Source organism: Podarcis vaucheri (genome assembly GCF_965113315.1).
Source record: "Podarcis vaucheri genome assembly, chromosome: 2".
Classification (NCBI taxonomy): Eukaryota; Metazoa; Chordata; class Lepidosauria; order Squamata; family Lacertidae; genus Podarcis; species Podarcis vaucheri.
Window position 1 is genome coordinate 115,203,090 of NC_138760.1, and position 11,333 is coordinate 115,214,422.

General features: G+C 47.3%; 1 protein-coding gene across 1 annotated transcript in view; it reads left to right on the forward strand.

Moving 5' to 3' along the window:
• The window catches only part of LOC309525249 (uncharacterized protein), a 117,030-nt gene that overhangs the window by 8,135 nt on the left and 97,562 nt on the right, over positions 1-11,333 (forward strand). The window lies entirely within an intron of this gene.

The following is an 11,333-nucleotide window of genomic DNA, read 5'->3' on the forward strand; positions in this document are numbered from 1 at the left end:
CTTATCACTGGAGATAGAGAGAGTACCTTGCCTTCAACTTCTCAATGCCAGCATCCCCCTTCCTTCATCCACAGCCATAGATGACGATTGCTGAGCCCAATGGGGGTTGTAATTCAGCAATATCTGGAGGGCCAGAGGTTCCCACACTTACTTGCAGGCTCCGGCCTAAGACCGAGTTCATCAGAGTTGGGTCCTTGTTGGCTAAGAGTGCCGGGGATGATCGGAGTTGTAGTCCAACAACATCTAGGGACCCAAGATTGAATGATGCTGGCTTGTAGGACATATTGCTGCCTAGGCTAAGCAGTCCTGGGTCTTGGGAGGAGGCCACACGTATACCACCTTGAGTTTCATGATGGAAGAAAGGAAGGATATGGCAGGAGAAAACGAGAATGTTTCTTAAATAAATCAAGGCACCTGGTCGCTTTTTGCTAAGCCCTGCTATATAGGCCTGCAGGACTCCGTCTCATGTTGGATTTTGGGCAGGGGGGAGGTGTGTTGCCAGGATACTCTTTTCATCCTGCTTGCATTTTTTCTGTATAAAGAATGTAAATCATTTTAACTGATTTTAATAGTGTTCTGATACTGCTTTAAACTGCCCAGCAACACCTTCAGGTCATGTGGGTTTCCCTTGTTGATTCCAGTATCCATCCGGTCAAGACCAGACCCAGAGGCAGGGATAGTCTTCAAACAATGATTAATCCTGCCTCCTCGGTAATGACATGGTCTGGTCTTAGTGTAACTCCTCCTCCTGCCCATGATCACTGAGAGCAGATTCCCAGTGCATCCCCCCCCCTCCTGTGGAACTTGCCCCAGCCATTCTGTTGACTGGGGCCCATTCCCATGCAGCCCTGATCCTGCCCCTTAAAAACAAAACACAAACTATACAACCAATAAACAACAAAAAACAAAAACAAAACAGTTATACTCAAATTAATCCCCAACCAGATATCCACCCCCCAACACAGCAAAAAAAAAAGGGGGGAGAAGAAAAAAATTAAAATGTCACCAACTGCTTAAGGGCATTTTAAAACACATTAGACACTCATTTCTATAGCATGTGACCCTTTGTGTCAGTGTCAGGTAAACAGGTATTTTGTTTTTATTGGCGGTGGGAGAGACCAGAGTGTCCAGGAGGTTTTTGGTTGCAGGATATTCGTCAAAGCAATGCCCAATCTCTGTGGTGTTTCAGAGTGACCCCCAAGGGTTGTTTACACATGGGAGGGATCCATCGCTTGCTGCAGTCAACATGTGGCAACCGTGTGCGCCTAAACTCCTGGGAGGCAGAGACCCAAATCTGGATCGAGACAAGGGGACAGCAGATCTCTAGCTAGGGATTGACCCAAGCTCCTTCTGCCCGCTGACCAGAAAAGCCATATCCCCCAGAAAAAAAGCCCACCCTGAAATTCCTTCTCCTTTCACTCTCCAGTTTTACAAAGGCAAACTCCTATTAGGCAAAGGTGGGTTGCAGAACTTCTAACAACATTTTGCTTTAAAAAATAATAATTGTGGTGGTTCCCTCATTGTGAATGAGTGAGGTTCATAGACCACAGAATGAAAGAGTTGGAAGGGACCAAGAGGGTCATCTAGCCGAACCCCCTGCAATGCAGGAATCTTTTTGACAAGGTGGGGCTCGAACCCACAACCCCGAGAGTCTCATGCTCTACCAACTGAGTTATCCCGGGACTCAGATCAAATTCAGCCGGTGGGATTGCAAACAATGAATCGGGAGCAAAGCTTTTGTATGAATATATTACCTCAAGTTATTCTGATGCTTCCAAATGCACTGGTAAAAGAAATTTTCAGATTGAACAAGTGGTATCATCATCATCATCATCATCATCATCATCATCATCATCATTCCCCAGCCAATTGGGGCAGCTTCAAGTTATTCTGATCCTTCCAAATGCACTGGTAAAAGAAATTTTAAGACTGAACAAGTATTATTATTATTATTATTATTATTATTATTATTATTATTACCCAGCCAATTTGGGTGGCTTCCAGCAAAATATAAAAACATAATAAGACATGAAACATAAAAAACTTCCTGATTCTGCTTCTTTGAGAGAAGCCGACAAATTTAGGACAGATCCTCTATATCAACTCAATGACAGGGAACCAGGCAGCGGGCCTTCTTGGTAGTGGCACCTGCTCTGTGGAACGCTCTCCAGTAAAATGTCAAGGAAATAAGCATCTATCTGACTTTTATAAGACATCTGAAGGCAGCCCTGTATGGAGAAGCTTTTAATGTTTGATGTTTCATTGGTTTTTAAAAAAATTCTGTTGGGAGCTGCCCTAGTGGCTGGGGAAACCCAGCCAGATGAGCGGGTATAAATAATGTTGTTGTAATATTAATATTACGGGACGCGGGTGGCGCTGTGGGTTAAAGCCTCAGCGCCTAGGGCTTGCCGATCGAAAGGTTGGCGGTTCGAATCCCCGTGGCGGGGTGCACTCCCGTTGCTCGGTCCCAGCGCCTGCCAACCTAGCAGTTCGAAAGCACCCCCGGGTGCAAGTAGATAAATAGGGACCGCATACTAGCGGAAAGGTAAATGGCGTTTCCGTGTGCGGTTCTGGCTCGCCAGATGCAGTTTTGTCACACTGGCCACGTGACCCGGAAGTGTCTCCGGACAGCGCTGGCCCCCGGCCTCTTGAGTGAGATGGGCGCACAACCCTAGAGTCTGTCAAGACTGGCCCGTATGGGCAGGGGTACCTTTACCTTTAATATTAATATTATTATGCTTAATTGAATAGCAGTTCCCGGAAGCCGCCGGAGGGGAGAGATGCACTTGGGCTACCATCCTCCTTGCAGGCTTGGCCACCGTGAGGAGACAGTGCTGAGATTCCTGCATTGCAGGGGGTTGGACTAGATGACTCTCAGGGTCCCCTTCCATCTCTACGATTCTATGATTCTAAGAGGGTGCGGGACTAGATGGGCTTGATCAAACTACAGGGCTCTTCGTGTGATCTGTCTGTGCATCCAGACGAACGTTTTCCTGATCTGTCTGTGTGTGTTTTGTGTGTGTGTGTGTGTGTGTGTGTGTGAGAGAGAGAGAGAGAGAGAGAGAGAGAGAGAGAGAGAGGTCCCTGTCTCTTTTTTTGGAACGAGGTTGAATCAGCTGCAATTCCCCACCACCACCACCACCTGACCCACAGCTTCCCTGCCTGCTCTCTCTCCACCCCCAACCCCAATTATGGGTATTGCATTGCATGCGCCCCCAAGCTTGCTGCACCCCGAGGCGCTTTGCACTCACCCTATTCCTTGCAGGACAAGGACAGCAGAGGGGGCGGGTCAGCTGTTCCGCTTAAGCCGCGCCCCCCTTTCCGAAATCAGTAAGGAGCAGCAGCAGCACCTCCCCATCTAGCAGCGTGCACTCTCTGCCTTTAACCTTTAGGACAGTGAGCATATATTCCCTGTACTCGAAGCCCAGGTTCCCTCCCTCCTCTCCCCATTGGCTGGGTCCTGCAACGCTTTCCCCTCACAATTATCCCCCAGAGATATCCTGCCTCCCAGGCGGGGCTCCCATTCCCGCCCCGCTGCCCAGGGTCGCTGCATCTGCCGCCGCCCTCAGATTTCGGGTGAGTGCAAAGCCAGGGGCGGGGAAGGAGGGAAGGGGCTTGGCAAGGGGTGGGGGGTCCAGGATGAGAAGCCCCGGGACGGGGAGAAGAAGAGAAGGGAGGAAAGGGAGCTGTTTCTCTTAATGGGGCCTTGGAGGGGGGGGAGGGGGGTTCCGCTGTGGAAAGAGAGAAGCTTCCTCCTGCCCGGATCTGGTGCAAAGGGAGTTGCAGGGAAGGAGGCGGGAAAGGGCAGAGGGTTGGGCATTGCAGACCAGCCTCGCCATAGTAGTAATAATAGTAATAATAATCTGATATTTATTACCCCCCCTCATTTTCTGGGTTTCCCCAGCCATTCTGGGCGGCTTCCAACAAAATAAGAAACACCCGAAACATCCAAACATCCAAGTCTTCCGTTTTGTAGAGGAGATGGGGACATGGATTGCTGGATGGCAGAGGGAGAAAGAGGAAAAGATGGGGAGGAAAACAAAGGCTGGGGGGCCAGGCAGGAAGAAGGAAGGGGTGAGGCCTTCTCCGAAGCAGCTCTTTGTTCCTTGCACTCCTTGCATAAAGTAGTGGGGGCAGGTTGGATGAGGCCCTAAGCTACTGGAGGTCATGGGGCCTTTTATATGTCCAGCTGTTCTTTGTCAACAACTATTTGTCGCTGTTTTTTGTGTTGAATATAGTCAGATTGGTAATTTATGGACCTAATAGGTATCTAAAACCATTTGCACATAACCGAGTATGTATTTTCTCAAAGTAATTGTTGAACTGAAATACAATTATGAAGTATATTAATAGTGAAATAATTATTATTCATAACAAACTTAATATTGCAAACACATTGGCATTTGGCAATAACAAAAGTTCCTTTAGAAACACAATTTACAAAGACTCCTAATCTAGTCCTAGAAACTTGCTATAATAATAGGTGTAAATATATGATGCAAACTACTACTAATTATAAATAACATTATTAATATGAAATTAAGTGTTATAACCTGTACAATGCAATTGTAGTTAATACAATGCATTTTTTAATATCAGTATCAATATTACCATAATAGTCCACATTCTTCATTGGGACAGCACTTAGTGAGTGTAAAAGACAGTATTTCTAGTAATATGTCGCAATTTTAAATAATACCAATACTATACACACCTTTACTTATACCCAATGCATCTACCCAATACCCATTCAGCTGTATAATTTTATCATGATTCATTGTGTACTGTGTATACAAACAGTACAGAAACATGATCTAAATTACAATACTTGCCAAAGCAAAGTCACTGAGGATATCATCAAATGATAAACTGCTTAGCTTGTCACTTTCTATGTACATGAGGCTGAAGTAACATAATTTATCTTGAGACATTATTGTTCCGAATTCATTTTTTATCATCTTCAGCTGAGAAACGGATCTTTACAAATGGCAATTTGCAATCGTCCTTCAAAGGAACATTCTCAGAATGGCTTCTACATTGGAGAATGCTGATTGGACATTGTTGTTGTTCTTTAGTCACTTAGTCGTGTCTGACTCTTTGTGACCCCATGGACCTTAGCACGCCAGGCACTCCAGTTTTCCACTGCCTCCTGCAGTTTGGTCAAACTCATGTTAGTAGCTTTGAGAGCACTGTCCAACCATCTCGTCCTCTGCATATAAGACTGATCTTCTCCAATCCTCTGGCCACTGCTGAGTTTTCCAAACTTGCTGGCATATTGAGTATAGCACCGTAACAGTATCATCTTTTAAGATTTTAAATAGTTCCACTGGAATGTCATAACTTCCACTTTCGTTGTTATTAGCAGTGCTTTCTAAGGCCTGTTTGACTTCACTCTCCAGGATGTCTGGCTCAAGGTCATCAGTCACACTACCTGGGGTGTATGGGACATCCATATCTTCCTGGTATAATTCCTCTGTGTATTCTTGCCACCTCTTCTTGATGTCTTCTGCTTCTGCTAGGTCCTTACCACTTTTGTCCTTTATTATGGTAATCTTTGCACAAAATGTTCCTTTCATATCTCCAATTTTCTTGAACAGATCTCTGGTTTTTCTCATTCTATTGTTTCCCTCTATTTCTTTGCACTGCTCATTTAAGAAGTTCCTCTTTTCTCTCCTTGCTATTCGTTGGAAGTCTGCATTCAATTTCCTGTATCTTTAACTATCTCCCTTGCATTTTGCTTGCCTTCTGTCCCCTGCGGTTTGTAAGGCCTCACTGGACAACCACTTTGCTTTCTTGCATTTCCTTTTCATTGGGATGGTTTGATTGCTGCCTCCTGTATGATGTTCCGAGCCTTCGGGTTCTTCAGGCACTCTGTCCACCAAATCTAATTCCTTAAATCTCTTCCTCTCTTCCACTGTGTATTCATAAGGGATTTGATTTAGTTTGTATCTTACTGGACCAGTGGTTTTCCCTTCTTTCTTCAGTTTAAGCTTGAATTTTGCTCTAAGAAGCTGATGATATGAGCCACAGTCAGCTCCAGGTCTCGTTTTTGCTGACTGTATAGAACTTCTCCATCTTTGGCTGCAAAGAATATAATTAATATGATTTTATGCTGCCCATCTGGTGATGTGCATGTGTAGAGTCATCACATGTGTTTTTGGGAAAGAGTGTTTGTGATTACCAGCTTGTTCTCTTGACAGAACTCTATTAGCCTTTGCACTGCTTCGTTTTGAACTCCAAGGCCAAACTTGCCAGTTGTTCCTTTTATCCCTTTGACTCCCTACTTTAGCATTCCAATCCCCTAGGATGAGAAGAACATCCTTCTTTGGTGTCAGTTCGAGAAGGTGTTGTAAGTCTTCATAGAACTGGTCAATTTCAGTTTCATCAGCAGCAGTAGTTGGTGCATAAACCTGGATTACTGTGATGTTAAAAGGTCTGCCTTGGATTTGTTTTGAGATCCTTCTATCATTTTTGAGATTACATCCCAGTACAGCTTTTGCCACTCTGTTGTTGACCATGAGGGCCACTCCGTTTCTTTTACGGGTTTCTTGTCCACAGTAGTAGGATATGATGATCATCCAAACTAAATTCGCCCATTCCCTTCCATTTTAGTTCATTGATGCCAGGGTGTCAATATTTATTCTTGCCATCTCATTTTTTACTACATCCAGCTTGCCATGGTTCATGGATCTTACATTCCAGGTTCCTATGCAGTTTTTTTCTTTGCAGCACTGGACTTTCCTTTCACTTCCAGGCACATCCACAACTGAGCGACCTTTCGGCTTTGGCCCAGTTGCTTCGTCAGCTCTGGATCTACTTGTACTTGTCCTCCGCTCTTCCTCAGTAGCATGTTGGATGCCTTCCGACCTGTGGGGTTCATCTTCCAGCGTCATAACTTTTATACGACCATGGAGTTTTCTCAGCAGGGATACAGGAGTGGCTTTCTGGTTCCTGCCTGTCTGTCTTGGGTGGCCCTGCACTGCATAACTCATAGTGTGTCTGAGTTATTCAAGCCCCTTTGCCATGACAAGTCAGTGATCCATGAAGGACATGGTCATTAAATATTACTTGGTACAGATTATCATGTTCATGGCTTTGACTTTTTAATGTATTGATGAAAATGGTTGAGTTCTCCAACAAGGTTCATGTCCACATCTTCAGGATATGTTTGGCTTAAAGCATTAACTTCTTCACAAATCTCTTCCTTTGCAGCATCTAATTTTGTTAAGAATGAAATAATAATAATATTTATACCCCACCCATCCGGCTGGATTTCCCCAGCCACTCTGGGCGGCTTCCAACAAAAAATTAAAAACACATAAAATCGTCAATCATTAAAAATTTCCAAAACAGGGCTGCCTTCAGTTGTCTTCTAAATGTCAGATACCGTATTTTTCGCACCATAGGACGCACTTTTCCCCTCCTAAAAAGCAAGGGAAAATGTGTGTGCGTCCTATGGAGCGAATGCAGGGGGAGGCAGGCGGGAAAAGCCCTCAAGAGCCCCACACAAGCTTCGTGCGCTCTTGCGGGCTTTTCTCTAGGAGGGAGAAGGGACAGACTGGCTGCAGCAGTCCCTTCTCACTCCTGGGGGAAAAGCCCCCAAGAGCGGCACCCTCTTTAAAGGCTGCGCGGCTCCTGCGGCCTTTTCTACGGGGTGGGGGAATCCCCCCACCTCCCAGAAAAGCCAGGAGAAGCCGCACAGCCCCTTTAAAGAGCGCACGGCTTCTGCGGGAGGTGGGGGAAGCTGCAGCGGATTCCCTTCTCCCGGGCTCCCTTTGAAGCGGCAATGTGGGAGGGGAGCAGCTTACACTCGTGTAAGCAGCTCCTCTCCCACTTTCCTCCTTCAAAGCAACTACGGAGGAGAGAAGGAAGGGGACCATGGATCCTCCGCTGCTCACGGCTGCAGCGGATTCCTCCTCCTTGATTGCTGGGAGTTTCTCTGGGCAGGAATTCCCTCAGCTTAAGTGGGGTGGGGGAAGTGTGGCAGGTAGGGGGGTACTGAGAGACACTTGTCTCTCAGATGAAAATTGGGAGTGGGCATTGTGTGAAGTGGCTGTGGATCTCCTGCCGCAGAACTGTAGGACTGTATAGAGTTGGGAGGGCCACCCAAGGGTCATCTAGCCCAGCCCCCTCACAATGTAGGAATCACAGATAAAGAAAGCCAGGCAGATGGTCCCCCAACCGCTGCTTAAAAGCCTCCAGTGGTGGAGACCCCAAACGCCTTCCGAGGTCATAGAATTGCAGGGTTGGAAGGGAACCCCAGGAGCCATCTAGTCCAGCCCCGGTGGACAGCGGGCGCAATCCATCCCGTTGCGCAAGACTAAAGATGCTGCGCAAGGCTAAAGAAGAAGCCAAAGCAGTGAGCGGGATGGATCGCGCTTGCTGCCTTGTCTTCTTTAGCTGCACTGGAGAGGTTTAGCTCCTGGCTGGAGAGGTTGCGCGGCTATGGATCCCGCGCGCTGTCTTGGCTTCTTTGCTCTTTGGGGCTGGGGGGGGGAACCTGGGCTTCCCCCGCAGCCCCGAGAAGCTCTGGGAGAAGTGGACAGGCTGCATGCGTCCTGTGGTCCGGTGCGTCCAATAGAGCGAAAAATACGGTAGTTGTTTATTTCCTTGACATCTGACGGGAGGGTGCTCCACAAGGGCAGGTGCCACCACCAAGAAGGCCCTCTGCCTGGTTCCCTGTAACCTCGCTTCTTGACAGAAGGCCCTTGGCGCTGTACCTCAGTGTCCAGGCTGAACGATGGGGTTGGAGATGCTCCTTCAGGTATACTGGGCCAAGGCCGTTTAGGGCTTTTAAGGTCAGCTCCAACATTTTGAATTGTGCTTAGAAACATACTGGGAGCCAATGTGGGTCTTTAAAGACCAGTGTTCTGTGATATCGGCGGCTGCTCCCAGTCACCAGTCTTTTTTGCAGTATCATTGTATACTGATGCCCTTTGTGCCAGATTTGATTCTAATGCATCCATCGCAGGTATAAATGCTTTGATTCTGAACTTGTTTCCTGGCTCAAGGTTCTCTAAAGCTTCATCTTCATCCTCACCTATATGCCTCCTTATAGATCAGCAGTTATCAACCTGTGGGTCCCCAGATCTTGTTGGACTACAACTCCCATCATCCCTGAACTCTGGCCTTGCTAGGTAGGGGTGATGGGAGTTGTAGTTCAACAACATCTGGGCACCCACAGGTTGAGAAAGGCTGTTCTAGATCTTCTTCTGCTTTTCTTGTAATCAACATCAGGCAATTTGTCCTTTGCCTGTTCTTTAAAATGATCAAAAAGATCTCTGGAACCAAGTTCCTCCATTTTATTCAAAATGTTTGTGGCTTGATTACTTGTTTCACCCTTCTCTGTGGTGTCAATATGCAGTCAATGCAATGCAGAAATTATTCCATTGTAACTGCCAAGTTCTGCACTTGTGGCCCTTGAATGAGTTTCCCATCTTGTCTTTGGCAAAAACTTTGGAACTTTTTTTTAAAAAAAATATTTGTATTCAGATTTTATAACAAATTTTAGCATAAGCAAAAAATTAAATTTTTCTGTGTATAAGACTGTGTATAGGTGTTCCCCTCCCCCAAAAAAATAGATTTAAAATTGGGGCTCGTCTTATACACTGGTAGTGCTGAGGGGTGTTTTCTTAATTTGGAGTCCCTCCATGGGACGTCTTATAGACAGAAAAATACGGTACATTTTACATTCCAATGAACACCCCCCATGACTTCCCCCAACTTCCCTTTCTGGGTTATTGTTGTTAAATCGTTTAGTCGTGTCTGAATCTTTGTGACCCTATAGACCAGAGCACGCCAGGCACTCCAGTTTTCCACTGCCTCCCGCAGTTTGGTCAAACTCATGTTCCTAGCTCTGAGAGCACTGTCCAACCATCTCGTCCTCTGCATATAAGTTACCGTATTTTTCGCACCATAGGACGCACTTTTTCCCTCCTAAAAAGCAAGGGAAAATGTGTGTACGTCCTATGGAGCGAATGCAGGCTTTCGCTGAAGCCTGGAGAGTGAGAGGGGTCGGCGCGCACCGACCCCTCTCACTCTCCAGGCTTCAGGAAGCTATCCGCTAGCCGTGGGAGACCCAGCTCTCCCACGGCTAGCGGAGCGCTGCATTAATCCCGAAGCTTGGGGCGTGTGGAGCTCAGCGCGCCCCAAGCTTCTGGGTGCCGGCAAGGTCTAGCGCTCCGCTAGCCGTGTCTAGGCTGCGGATAGCAGCCTGCTTCCCGGAGCGTCGGGCGCCCTAAAAGCAGAGCGCCTGGTGCTTTGGGAACACATCCGCAGCGTGGGGACCCTTGCAGGAGTTCCCCGCAGGGCTTCCCACGCTGCAGATGGCAGCCTGCCGCCCGGCACGAGGGGCGCCCTGAAGCAGAGCGCCCCTCGCGCTGGGCAGACATCCGCAGCGTGCGGAGCCCTGCAGGAGTTCCCCACAAGGCTCCCCAAGCTGCGGATAGCAGCCTGCCGCCTGGTGGGTGGGGCCCGCTGAAGCAGAGCGCCCCGCTCGCCAGGCAGACATCAGCCAGCCCCACAAGCTCGGGGGACAGCAGGGAGGCGCAGCGCCACTATCCCGCTGTTCCTCGACCTGGTTCGGTTTCCCTGACCTGCTTTTGGGGGGGAAATAAAGGGAATTTTTTCCCCTTTATTTTCCCCAAAAAAAACTAGGTGCGTCCTATGGTCCGGTGCGTCCAATCGTGCGAAAAATACGGTAAATAAGCAGGGAGACAATATACAGCCTTGTTGTACTCCTTTCCCAATTTTGAGCCAATCAGTAGTTCCATATCCATTTCTAACTGTTGTTTCTTGTCCCACATAGAGATTTCTCAGGAGACAGATGAGGTGGTCAGGCACTCCCATTTCAAAATATGTACACAAAACCAACAAAAAGACTCACAGGTTTATAGTGGCACCAGCTTTCCTAGTCAAGAGCCCACTTTGTCAGACTGCAGCCCACAAAAGCTTAGACCATAATATATTTATGAGCCTTTAAGGACTGCAAAAGATGAATAAACAGAAGCATAGTTAATCTATGGACTTCTATCCTACTAGAAACAGTGACGGCCAGCAACTTGGATATCTTGGGGGGAAAGGATTAGGCTGGTGTCTGTGCTCTGCCCTTGCGGTCCTAGGCAATAATGCTTCTTAATACTAGTTTCTGGAAAGCACAGGACTCTTGGGCTGAAATCTTGCTTGCTGGTTTTCCCCAGGCATCTGCTTCGCCACTGTGAGAACAGGATGTTGGAGTAGGTGGGTCTTTCCCCAATCCAGCAGGCTCTGTTTAGGTTCTAGAATCATAGAATCCTAGAGTTGGAAGAGACCACAAGGGCCATCGAGTCCAACGC